The 13,025-nt window shown below is 49.8% G+C and overlaps 1 protein-coding gene across 3 annotated transcripts in view; it reads right to left on the reverse strand.

The window, feature by feature from the left end:
• The window catches only part of LOC147459543 (pentatricopeptide repeat-containing protein At1g18900-like), a 42,933-nt gene extending 31,011 nt beyond the window's left edge, over positions 1-11,922 (reverse strand). For all 3 annotated transcript variants that reach the window (XM_086510789.1, XM_086510792.1, XM_086510790.1), the window contains exon 1: positions 11,661-11,922. The gene's annotated coding sequence lies outside the window, so the exon portion shown is untranslated. The remainder of the gene's footprint in view (positions 1-11,660) is intronic.
• Between the last annotated feature and the right edge of the window lie 1,103 nt (positions 11,923-13,025).

Raw genomic sequence — 13,025 nt, forward strand, 5'->3', positions numbered from 1 at the left:
TGAGCATGAATCGTTTGAGAGCCTCTCTCTCGCTTCTCTTCGTTTCAGCTCGCGCCTCCTTTCGGCATTCAACAAACTTCCTCCACGCCCTATCTTCCCTAGAGGAATCACTCTCTGCATCCCGCAGAGACTTCCACGCTTCCCGTCTTCGGTTGATGGATCTCCGGGCTCTCGGGTCTAGCCTAAAGCCTCTATTAGGCCTCTTGGGGGGCCTTACGGAGAACGCACCAACATCCCGAGAGACTCTTTCAGCTGCCTCCTCAAAGCTCTTCGACTGACGGTTCACCGCCGCCTGCGTGATTTCCCCCTCCTCCGCTGCTTCTGGTAGGGAATCCCAGAAGTTGTGGTGTAAAAAGAGTTGAGCCGCTGGCTCAATTCTAGTCGCATCAATGGAGGGGGGGGGTGGTGGGGGAGGCTCCGCACACACCGCATCACACACCAACTTCACCTTAACATGCCAGTGATCCGAAACATCCACCGATCTCTGGACACTGGCATGGCCGAGGAATTGAAGGGCCAGATCATTGGCCAAAAAGAAGTCAATGTCTGATCGTCCTTTACCACGGGAAGAGTGATACGAGAGTCCAGAGCCTCTCGTTTGGACAATCTTAAAATCAAGGTCTTCATTCCCCAGCCATCTCTTCATCGGGCGCCGTCTAAGATTCCAATCCCCTCCGATCAGGAGAGGAAGGCCCTTTCTGCCCAACCTACGAAGCTTCGAAGCTAACGCACTTAAGACGTCTGCTCGCTCATCCACTAACTGCCTCTGCGGGACATAAACATTTCCATAAATCCAACCATCCTTCATATTTAAAGGGAAGAGTTGAACAAACAAGGAGTTTACGTCCGACATTCCCAACTCAAAAGATCTGAGCTCCTGGGAGACCAAGGTCACAAGTCCCCTGGCCCCTGGTTTATCAGACCCTGGCACTTGGAATGTCGAATACCCCGCCATTCTAAGGGGCCATGCACCCTGAAATAGTCGAGTCTCTTGGAGACCCACCACATTCCAAGTCTTTTGTAACATTATGTACTCCAACTCCCCCCGCTTCGACCGGAGTCCATTAATGTTAAGCGTGGCAAAGATTGGCGATTTCACCACTTCCATCGCCGGCCTCAAACGGTTCCTATCTCTCCTAGCGAAAGGAAGCGAGATCTTAGCAAACCACCTAAGCCTACTCTCCGATTGGATAACCTGGAGGACATCTAGGGCTGCTTGTTTACTAGAAGTAAAAACATCAAAGCGGGTGCTCCCCGTCCGATTGTTAAGGAATCGATCCAAAAGCTCAATACTTGCAAACAGGGAGGTTGATCTCAGTGCGCGCCTCAAGGCCTTGCTGAATGACACTTCGGTGTGTTCATTAGCGCCCCAGATGCACAGCTTGCCAACCGTCCCTTCTGAAACACCCCTCCCAAGCCTGCCTCTCATCATTACCCGTTCCTCTCTAGCCGGCCTGCTTGGGGCGGTGACCGGGTCAATCTCGGGTACCGACAAGGATCTTAGCCTGTTGGTTTGAAGTTGATCGGCATTCATGACCTCAATGTACCGTACTTCCCTTGTTGAGTTCGTTCCATCTTGGTCTATGCCCCCGCCCCTCAACTCCTCAGATGGTTGCCCTTCCGAGTTAACTGTGAGGCGTCCAGTCTCAGCCATAGCTAGTGAGTTTTGCTGCCCCGCTACGCACTGGTTCATCCCGTCCTTCCCGGTTTCTGTGAGTTCGGTTCACCGTAGCAGCGACCAGCGGGGCCCCGCTCCCCACTTTCTGGGGTGCTGTCGATCGCAGTACTCGGGGAAGCTCCCAACGCCCGCCTCCCCGAGGGTACCTGGTAGCAGCCCTCTTCCACGTCAGCCCAGGTACCCTTAACTGGTGCTCTTGGATCGTTTATATAATATGGTTGTGAATTCATAGAAAATGCACGACTATACTTAATGAACAGGTTGTTCACCTTAATTTTGGAGGGGTCCGGGTTAGGTATGTCGTTCCCGGGGGATCGACCACCCACTTTCCGGACTATGGTTATCCTGCATGTAAGATTTCATGGTCACAACTGCCAACGTGTTGACGAATCAACTCCATCATCTAAATTCGTGGATTCACATGAGGTATCGGTACAATCCGCACAACGTTTTGCTTCTCAATCGGTGGGCGAGACCGAGGGACAAGCAGGTCCTTGATCTGGGTGTGGTCCATAACGGTCCCGTGGTTAGCAAGACTTTAGAATCCACACCCTACTGTAACTCATCACGTAGTTGGTACACTTGCGGGTGGATCACCAAGCCCGAGGGTCCATGATTTTGGCTCGAAGTAGAGGGTGTTCCGTGAAATGGGATGGGTCAGGGGAACTCGGCGCCTCACCTCACCCGTCTCCCGTTTCAGGGTGCACCCACCCTTCCGCAAGCGTTGACTGTTCCGTGGAGGGTGACATTGGCACCGCCCCGAGGGAGGGTGGATCGTGAAATGGAGTGGGTCAGGGGAACTCGTCGCCTCACCTCACCCGTCCCCCGTTTCACAACCCACCAGTCCGTCTCAAGACGTCACCGCCACCCCTTTAGTTTGGAGTTTACTCTCTCCGTGAGTCAAGGGGGGGACCAGCGGAAAGGTTACACAAGGAGCGCTTCCAACCCACCAACCTCAGCCGTATGAAACACCCATCCGCTGGTGGATCGTGAAATGAAGTGGGTCAGGGGAACTCGTCGCCTCACCTCACCCGTCCCTCGTTTCACAGTCCACCAGTCTAGGTTCTGGTCTCAAGCCGTCACCGTCCCCCCTTCCGCTGGGTAAGTGTGTCACACTGCTGGTGCGGAATTACGGCCAGAAGCCTCTCCCCCCAAGCGGTCCTCCAGGGATTGTGTCCCTCTTGGCTGCCACCGGTTGTGTCATGAGGTACATTCCTTCTCCCCTTGCATTCAAATATGAGAAGCCGAGCCTTTACACCTAAGGGGGTTGGTTGTAAACCGACGGAAAGTATCTGGGCGTTCAGGGTGTTCCCCCCTCGAGTCCGCTCGACATCCTTGTATGATTTTTACAGAACTTTCCCTGAAAGGGTCCGTTCGACATTCTCGGATGATTTTTACAGGGCTTTCCCTAGGTCCGACCATCCTTCTTGCCTTCCATACTCTCCCAGTTTCAACCCCACCCCGATCAAGCTTTGCAGCTCATACTCGTCTTTAAGGCATTATGATCACTAATGTCCTCCCCCCTCCCCTTTGGGATTTTACTCCTACACACGGAGAGGGTTTTTCAACCGTACGTGGTCCCCCCATTGAGGTTTTGGGAAGCACTTAGTCGACGTCCAGTCCCGCCACGTGGAGGCGGCTTCCCGTTGGGACCCCATTTTGTGCTACAGATGTGGGGAATATGGGCATTACCAAAGCAAATGCCCCCTGCCGGAAGGGTCTCCTCCTTGCCGTCATTGCCTTGAAACGAAGGATCACTACAGTAAGGATTGCCCTAGACTTCGTGCATCCACGGCTTCGAACTCAAGTCAAAGCCAGAATGAGTTTGCCTTTCCCAAGCTCAATTTGATAGCAGTGAGCACCGTTTCTCGGCCGCCCCCTTCTACCCACGTGGTTACCCCTCAAATTAGGCCGCCGCAGTTGGCAGAGTCATCATCGGGCATCCTCACCCGGCCCAGAGAGCCGCTCTCGGTCTTAGCATTCCAGCAAGTTCAACTCCCCCACACATTCTCACACCAGTGGATACCCTGCCTGCAGTTGTTAACAAGCCATCCCCCAGTGCCATGAAAGAATCCAAATCTTTGCTCTCCAATATTGATGAAGCTTCCTTGGAAGCAGTTTCCGATCTACAAAAGATCAAGGTACTCGAGAAACCACTGGTAGAACAAGAAAAGCTCACAGCAGAGATAGACTTGAAGAACACCTTCCAACAAGTGTCCCTCTATGACATGCTGCGACTAGATGCGAATTTTAGAAGTGACACCCTTGCTGTTATTCAGTCACTTAACCCCGGAGTAAGTCCTAGTGGCAGACACCTCCCAGTGCGACAATCAGAGTCCTATATGATATCCAATCCCGTTGCTCCACTCATTGATTATAGAAGCCCTCGCCTGACAGTGTCCGTTTTGGGTCGGCAATTCTCACGAGTGATAGTGGATGGTGGATCTGGCATCAACCTGATGCCCGAGTTCACTATGTTAGCTCTAGGTCTACAGCCTACTCGCCCTGCTCCCTTTATAGTTACATTGGCTGACCAGCGGACAGTCTACCCAGTGGGCATAGTGGACAATGTGCCTCTGCAGGTATAAGACTTTACTCTTAACTTGGATTTTGTTGTGGTTCGTCTTCCCCACGTTGAGGGCGGATTTCCCTTGCTCATTGGAAGACCATGGCTGCGACACACTAAAGCACTTCATGATTGGGGAAACGATGCAATGTGGATACACACTTCTGGCTCCCCGCTGCAACCCATTCTCTTAGGAGGAGGTATGGATCCCATGGTGCAGCAAGTTTCTTTGTCAATGGAAACGAACCCTGAACAAGAACAACCTACTACACCTGAAGGGTCAGACGAAGATCTGCTGGAGTGGTTAGAAGCTACCAAATCTATGCCGTGCTATGGAGTCTCTATTCACTCCTTGCCTAGAGGTACACCCTCTTCCAATGTTTCCACAGTAACTAAACCCAATGAGCCACCTGAGCCAACTCAAAGGTTGAAGGTCATAGAAGTTACTCCGGATGCGCCCTTGGTGAAAGTCTTTGAATTTGGTGAGCCTATGGAGGATCATAGAAGCGGGCAGAAATATCCTCGACAGGAGTTCACCCCACCTCAAAAATAAGCCCCATTGGTGTCTGCTTCTCCCAGAACAAAGCTCCCTTCACAAAGCTCGTCCTGCCTGATGAATTCCATTCTCATGATAGTTGTCTTGCTCATGGTGGCTGCGCTCTGTAGCATCTCCTCTTTCAACTAGTGGACCATGGACTTCATCTACAACCCTAGTCCCCCTCACACCTCCTCGCCCTTAGTCCCCCCCCTCACACCTCCTCGCCCCTACCCACCCCCTCTCTTACCCTCGCCCCTACCCCCCCCCCCCCCCCCCCCCTTGCCTTCGCCCCTACCCAGCCCCCCCCCCCGCCCCTACCCACCCCCTTCCACCACTCGCCCCTATCTAGCCCTCCCCACCCCTCTCAGCCTCAGCAAGTTTTTTCTCCCCACCCCGCATGATCAGCTAGCTCTCAAGCATTCACTTGGTTGCCATCCTGTTGCTGTGAAGGCTTTTCATTCTGCCATCATGATGGAGCTTAACCCTATTTGCGGTGTTACTCGGGCTTATGGTCACCCCTCTTTTCGAGAAGAGTGTATTTGCAAAAAGTGTGGCAAGGTTCATCTGCAACTGCAAGCATGGACCACGTCATTTTCCTATCACTATGGTTAGGGAAGATAAAGATGCGCTGGAATCAAACTGAGCTTATCTCTTTGTTGTAGAGCCTCATTTTTTTGCCAATTGGGATTCTTAGGCTATGCAATCATACATATTGGGTTCCTGCTTAGTTAGAGGCTTAAGGCGATTGCAAGCAGTGCAGTGTTTTTAACTCCACTTTTGAGGTATGTAAGGTCATGGGCCTAACACCTGCTTCAAGAAAGATGTACGGATGCAGTACCTAGTGGTTTTCCTTCACAGTTTTTTCAATATTCCTCTCTCCGAGACGGTGAGCGGTCTTGTGGCGGGCAACCTGTAGCAGGGCTACAGTGTCACTTCACAGGACAGACAATTGGTTACAGTTGGTCTGGTTCACACTGGATCGTGGCCAGGTCACCATCACCACTCAGTTTGGAGATAGACTTAGTTGACTGGACATTTATGAGTCTTTGGTGGCTCTTTATGATTGTACATATGAGTAGTCGTTTTGGGTCATAAGCATCATCATCTTTCACATAGTCGTCTAGAGTGAGTCTATACACAGAGCACGTCTTCACCATCCCGACACATCTCGGCCTCGACACCCCCATTGTATCTGTGAGTCCTGGGCTAGAGCTGAGTGTGTTGCCACGCCAGAGTCTGTATCAGTTCTTTGAGATAGTCGAGTCATATGTTTTGGTCTGCTGTTGTGCCTTTGTGAGCTCTGTTGACGTCTATTGTTTCCTTTCTTTTCAGTCTGTTTGAGTGAGATTGTCACGCACATTGCATTGAGGACCACCCACTGTAGAGAGCACGACACATTATCCGCGCTACAGATTGTGATAGGGGCCCCGACATGCGCATGCCAAGGTCAGCCAGTTGAGGAGGCCTAACGGGTCAGTTGTTGCTTCAGAGCCAGAGGACATGCGTGCAGTTGCCACCGACTTTTACTGTGACCTGCTGTCAGCAGAGCATCGATCAGAGCGTCAGGATGCTTGCAGAGAGCAGGTGTGGACACAGATGCCTTGTCTTGTGACGGAGGACATGCGCCAAAGGCTTGAGCTGCCTCTTCAGTTAGAGGAGCTCCACGCGGCCCTCAGAGCACTTCCCCGTGGTAGCTGTCCGGGTGAGGATGGTTTGACTCCCAACATTTTCTTAGAGTACTAGGACTTGCTTGGCTCAGATCTCTGCAGCGCTTTTCAATACATCCTACACACAGAAGAGATGTCTGACAGCATGAATGCGGGTCTGATTTACCTCATTCCCAAGGAGGGTTGCTCCTTGGATGAGATTCGATAGCGGCAACCCATCACCATCCTCAACTTAGCCTACAAAATTCTTGCCAAGGCTCTGAGTTTGAGGATTCAGCCACTTTTTGAGAGCATCATACATGGGACACAGACGGGTTTTGTCCAGGAGCGTAATATCCTTGACAACATCTTTACTTTCTGGGAGGCATCTGCCGCCTCAATGGTGAGGATTTGGTGATACTTCTCGATTTTAAGAAGGCCTACGATAAAGTTAACGGGGACTTTTTGGAGGGCACTCTACGCAAAATGGGCTTCTCAGATGCCTGGATCAAAAGTGTGTCAGCTCTTTACAAACGGGCACACACTCAGGTACTTTTGTCAGGTGGTAGAGGAGATCGTTTCATGCTCACACGTTCGGTCAGACCCCTTCCTCTTTCTGTTTTTGTTGCTGAGGTGATGAGCAGGTTTTTGGTTTCACAGCAGGTTGGTCTACATGGCTTAGTGTTCCCTATTCGGGGAGATGAGCTACTGAATGCTGAGTTTGCAGACGACTTAGCCTTGTACTTGGAGGGCCAGTAGCCCAACCTTCACAGGTGTGAGCAGGCTCTTGAGACCTTTTGTTGTGCATCAGGCGCACTGATCAACTAGGAAAAGACAGTGGCTTTCTCGGTTGGTAGTGCTTCTACGCCTGATTGGCTGCCAGGTGAGGGTTTCGGATGGATTCCCCCAAGGACAGCAGTTCGGTACTTGGGCTGTCAGGTTGGCTTGGACTTGTCTCCTGAGCAGTAGATTGCTCCCCTCCTCTTATCCATCAAGAGGAAGTTGCTACATTGGAGCTCCGTACGACTTTCTTTGGCAGGCAGAATTATAGTGGCCAACCAAGTGTTATTGGCTACTACTATGTGGTACATCACTTCTTGTTGGATCTTTTCGAGTTCCTGCATCAACCAGGTAGAGAGGCTGATCCGGAACTTCCTTTGGTCAGGGCGTGACACTCACATAGCCCGAGCCAAAGTGGCCTGGCAAGTCATCACTCTTCCTTGTTCTCAGGGAGGGTTGGGGATCATAGACCCAGCACAGCAGAGTAGAGCCCTTCTTGGGAAGTTTGTTGTCAGAAAATTACTTCTAGGATTCCAAGGGAGAAGCCCTGGAAGGAGCTTTTGCTCTAGCGGCAGTGCTAGAGTGCCTCGGGTTGGAGGACTCTAGCGACCTTCGACCAGATGGATTTTCACACAGATGCGCAGAGTTGGCCTGAGCTGGAGATTTGAGGACCGTTTTGTTGTGAGTCTGCTCCGCTCATGGGAGCTGCTGCGGAGAGGCCTGAAGCAGCATCAACCTACTTGCACAGAGGAGCGTCTGAGACAACCCGTGGTTTGGAACCCCATGGTTAGCACTCAGAGAGACCACTTGGTTGGTAGTAGGCCTCATGTTTCTTGAGGTCCCATGGCAGAGGGTCCAGCACGCACTTTAGTTGACTGGCTACAGTTTTCAAGCTTATTAGAGGAGCTTTAGAGCATCCAGCTACAGGGCATGAGAGGGATGCAAGGCATATGTCAGGACATCACAGAGGCACTACCAGCTGAGTGGCTCACACCTCTCGAGTCAGTAGCGCCCAGATGGATGGGAGCCTTCACGCGATTGGAGGTTCTCATAGCAGTTCCGGCTTGCTCAGAGACTGTCCCCTCCCTGTTTTTTGAGCTACAGGGTGAGGGTCGTTTACACCGAGTTTCAGTAGAGGCCCTCCAAGTGGTAGAGTGTTGTTCTCAGAGGATCCGAGTTGTGGGCATTTGTGGAAGGACTTGTGTCATAGATCCTGACCCAGCAGCTCTTGAGACTGGCTACTGGAGACTGCGGGCTTGAGAGTGTTGTCCACTTGCACGAGTGTAGTGGGATCTTAGAGAGTGGTTTTGGAGGGACCCTTTCTCCTCAGCCGACCATCCAGGTGTCCCTTTCTTTCAGTACACTGTTCGATTGGGAGGACACATAATGGCCCAACAACTCTTGAGACTAGCCACTGGAGACTCTGGGCCTGGGAGTGTTGTCCACTGGCACGAGTGCAGAGGGATCCTGGAGAGTGGTTTTGGAGGGACCCTTTCTCCTCAGTCGACCATCCAAGTGTCCCTTTCTTTCAGTACATTGTTCGACTGGGACGTCACATTCTGGCAGCACGGAGAGAGGCTCATCCTGCTGCAACACCTCATTGGCAGGAGAAGGGCCTCACATTTGAGTTCTTGTCCGCTTTTTGGGCGAAGTTGTGGGACTCCAGACAGCCACGGCAAGTCACTTTGTTCCAGTGGCTGGTTGCACATCCAGCTACAACAATTGAGAGCTGGCTTGTACATTGTGGTCTCTCGATAGCAAGCGCAGCTTGTGACCACCCTGTGGAGAGTCAACGCCATTGTCTTTGAGATTGTCCTTTGGCACAGCAGGTTTGGCTTGGTGTCCTTCGGCTGATGCCAGCTCTTTCCACGGCACGGCAGTACACTTGGGGGGCAGTTGCTTGGTCCGCTCTCACGGGCCCGGCACTTCAGTTTGAGCTATCCTCCACCAACAGGATGATAGTGATGCAAGGGGGTCGACCTACACTCGAGCCTGCTACAGAGCTTACTCCACAGGAGTGGTGCAGTGAGGGAGAGGAGTGTTGGGAGCTCACCTGTGGCCTGACACTCTGGCTCATTTGGTGGACCCGCTGCTTTCGCATCTTCGAGGCTCGCCTTGTACCATCGGCAAAGACCGATCGAGATCTTTGGCTAGAGATGGTCCATATTCTCAGAGGACAGTTCGAGAGACTCCTCGACAGCTCTGACCGCATGCGGGAGCGTAGAGAGGCTTTCCTTCGACTCTAGCACCCTGGGCCTTTCTTCACCATGGTCCAAGGTGTGTTGAGATGACACTACCGTTCACCTGTGTGGCTTTTCCCTCCTCCCATCTATTGATTTAGCCTCATTGCACATGGTTTGTTTTTTCATTGGAAGAGTCTCCCCCTTATGATTGTTGTAGCCCTCTCTAGTAGAGGTGGTTGTAGCCCTTTGGGCAATTTCATTGACTAGTATAAGGATCTTTTTCTATAATAAATAAAAATTAAAATTTGTGAGAGAGATACACTATTGGGTTGTCTTCATCACTACAAGATTGCCTTTCACAAAGGGTTACCACCATGCAAGAACTTATGTACCATGCAATAGTTCATTATAAGCTAATTGACAGATACTTTGTTTGAGAATACCGTTTGCAAGTTGGTTGAACTTACCTCTTCTTGTTTGAACCTTGTTTGAATATTGTTTTAACTTCTTTGGCATTGATTGAACTTGTTTCGATATGTATCGTATCTGTCTAAACATGTATTGGATTGTTTAAACTTGTTTGGCTAGATGGAATTTTGGAATCTCTAGGACCCGCTATGGCGGCTTAGACCTGCTGCACTGGTTGGACCGAGTCCAAAACCACGTCACCAACTACACCATCCTAAGAACAATCAATCCTTTTATCAAGCCATGAGGCGTAAAATCAATCTTTTTCAGAGTTTACAAAGCCTAGGCCAAGCCACTCCAAGAATGAGCAATGACTAAGCCATCCTCCCCAAGAGAACTATTGCTAGAAAAAGTTTGTACTTTATAAAACAAATCCTCATTAGAGAACACACGCTCCACACCAGTATGTCATTCCATGATGGTTCTCACACAATGGGAGACCGAGACTCTTGGAGACCAAGACTCTTGGGCCAGGCCACATTCATACGATGCGAGGCTCTTGGCCTAATGTGGGCGCAAACCTCCTAAGGACAAGCATCTTTTCTCGCAAGAGTGGCTATCCCAAAATGTAGAAAACCATAGCAATCTCCTAAATATCATGAGGCTATATAAACATAAACCCATCAAGTCGACGAAGCCATAATATCCTTGCATGGAAATGGCAATGACCTCAAACAACTCAACCATGACTTTATCGCCTTGTTGAGTCCTCTGAGTTTATCGCCTTGTTGAGTCCACTATACTTCACAAGGATGAATGACAAACTCATGCCTCAACTCCTCAATGTCATTGAGCTCCCATCTTGCCTTACATAGCTGAATCTCAATCCTTTGGTTCTCCAAATGCATTCTTTAGGACAATGCAAGAACACGACGCACTAACTCAAATGCCACTCACACTCTTTGGCCTTGGTCAACCAAGCCTTCACTACTCTCACGGTAGACTATACTCAGCTCCACAAGTTTCTCTTTGTCCATAGTGTTGCACCACTCCCACTAAGCTAGGAGGTTATCCAAACATTCTCTGCTAAATTTACAAGGCTTCCCTCAGCCTAGAAACTCTTGCTTTGGAATGTGAAGCACCTTTTCTCCCCTCCTCTAGGACTAGAATAATTGTACAAGAAGAATAATGGCACCCAACAAATCATCGATCTAAAATGATGAAGCTTGGTGCCGTCAACAAGATGATCCCAGCAGAAAATGACAACTCCCACAATCCACACGATCATACATAGCCACACCCAAGCTGCAAGCTCAGTTCCACACACAGTCCTACATCAGCATGCTCTTCAATCATTTTAAATCCCCTGCTCCAACAAATTCGAAGTGCTGAAAATCATTTGCAAAGAACAACACGTACTAAATTGACCGATAATCAAGTGATGTAAGTCGCATTTCTCAAGCTGAACTCCTACTTCCTACGGTGTCTAGTTTTCGTGCAAGAAAACGGAAAGAAAAAAAGGGCCTGAGTGGCATTCTTTGTTCAGCTTTATGCTGATATAGTTTTCAATCCTGGTGAATCGTATCTTCGGTAAAGAGTACGGAGTTGAAAGAGCTGCGACTGGCACTTACTGACGATCACCAACCATCTAGTAAACGATGGTGTAGTCTCTCTCTCTCTCTCTCTCTCTCTCTCTCTCTCTCTCTCTCTCTCTCTCTCTCTCTCTCTCTCTCTCTCTCTCTTGCATTTCAACATCCTGCTAAGAAAACCCCACAATGAACAAGACAGAAATTAGAAGCACCTGCATTTCAACATCCTGCTAAGAAAACCCCACAATGAACAAGACAGAAATTAGAAGCACCTGTGAGGCGGAAAGTACAGAGGGCAAGTGAGGAGATCAGCAGCAGAAGGCAGTTGGAAAGCAGTGTGTAAGAAAGCAATGCGGCAATACGGGAGAGAGGAATGTCGAGGGAAGGCGATGGAGATGGAGCCGCACAGCTTGAAGGTTGAAGGTGGAGGAGAGGGAGGGCATGGCAGAGATGAAGGCGGCGCCATGCACTCACAAAGCTCCTCACTCTTCTTCTTCGGCTCCTATTAAGGTTTGTGTCTTAGATTACCCCTTGCTCAAGACATGTCTCTTTTGTCCGCAGCCCAAATCAAGGAGCATTTTCTGACCATCTCCTCCACGTGGCACAATCTCCACCCTTCTTTCGGCAGCGAACAAACCATCTTGCCCATTCGTTCGTCCCGTCCGACATTTCATTTGTCCAAACTTCCAATCCCCTTGCAAGTTGCCCTAGCTACCCCGTTATAGCCAATAAGTACACCTTGGCCAACGTCACACTTTTAGTATTCCCATAGTCCCACTCTAGGTGCCTCTAGAGCGCCCTCTAAAACACGCTACTGGTCGCCACTTTGATAATCTCTATGCCACCTTCTTTAGGGGTGCTTAGAAGCGCATTTTGATGGCTAGTGTCGTTTTTCTACATGGGAAGATTGGCCAAAAGTCATGATGTTGTTGCCCACTCGAGGAGAATCGTGTGTGTGATTTGTTACTCTTGTAGGTCTATGGGATGTCCTCCAGATTATCAAGAACCCTCCAAAGTGGAGGGCATATGGGAAAGCATGTGACATTGTTACTACCTAGAAGGGAAGGGAATGCACAGTATTCAATTGAAATGGAGAATTTTTGAGCACGTGAGAGGAGGAAGCAATTAAACAAGCGAAGGAGATAAAACCAACTGAAAAGTAGAACAAAAGTTGTACTGCTACATATTATTTAAAACCAATGAGGACTTGTTGAGGAGGGGTGTGGATCTAGTCAATAGTACTTGCCCTAAAAGTGAGCTCCACAATCTCTACTCACGTGAAGCTATTGGATCGCCTTCATTGTGCTCAGTCGCCAAGCTTGAGTGTAACCCATCACACCAACTCTACCAAAATTGGAGAGTTGTCTCTGACCATTGTCTCTACCCTTATCTCTGACCATTTTCTCTGCCCTTGAGTTAAATCTATAATCTTGTAGGGACAATATCCACCAAAATAGTCTCCCTGGAGGATGTTTTTCCTTCAACAGAGCTATCAGAGGTTGATGATCGATCTGAGCAACGAACTTTGAATCGTGTGCATAAGCATATAGATTTTGAATTGCACATACTATAGCCAGAAGCTCTTTTTCAATTGTTGAATACTTCATCTCAAATCTTGTGAGGCTACGGCTAACGAA

Source organism: Adiantum capillus-veneris, chromosome 4, assembly GCF_014529385.1.
Source record: "Adiantum capillus-veneris isolate H3 chromosome 4, ASM1452938v2, whole genome shotgun sequence".
Lineage (NCBI taxonomy): Eukaryota > Viridiplantae > Streptophyta > Polypodiopsida > Polypodiales > Pteridaceae > Adiantum > Adiantum capillus-veneris.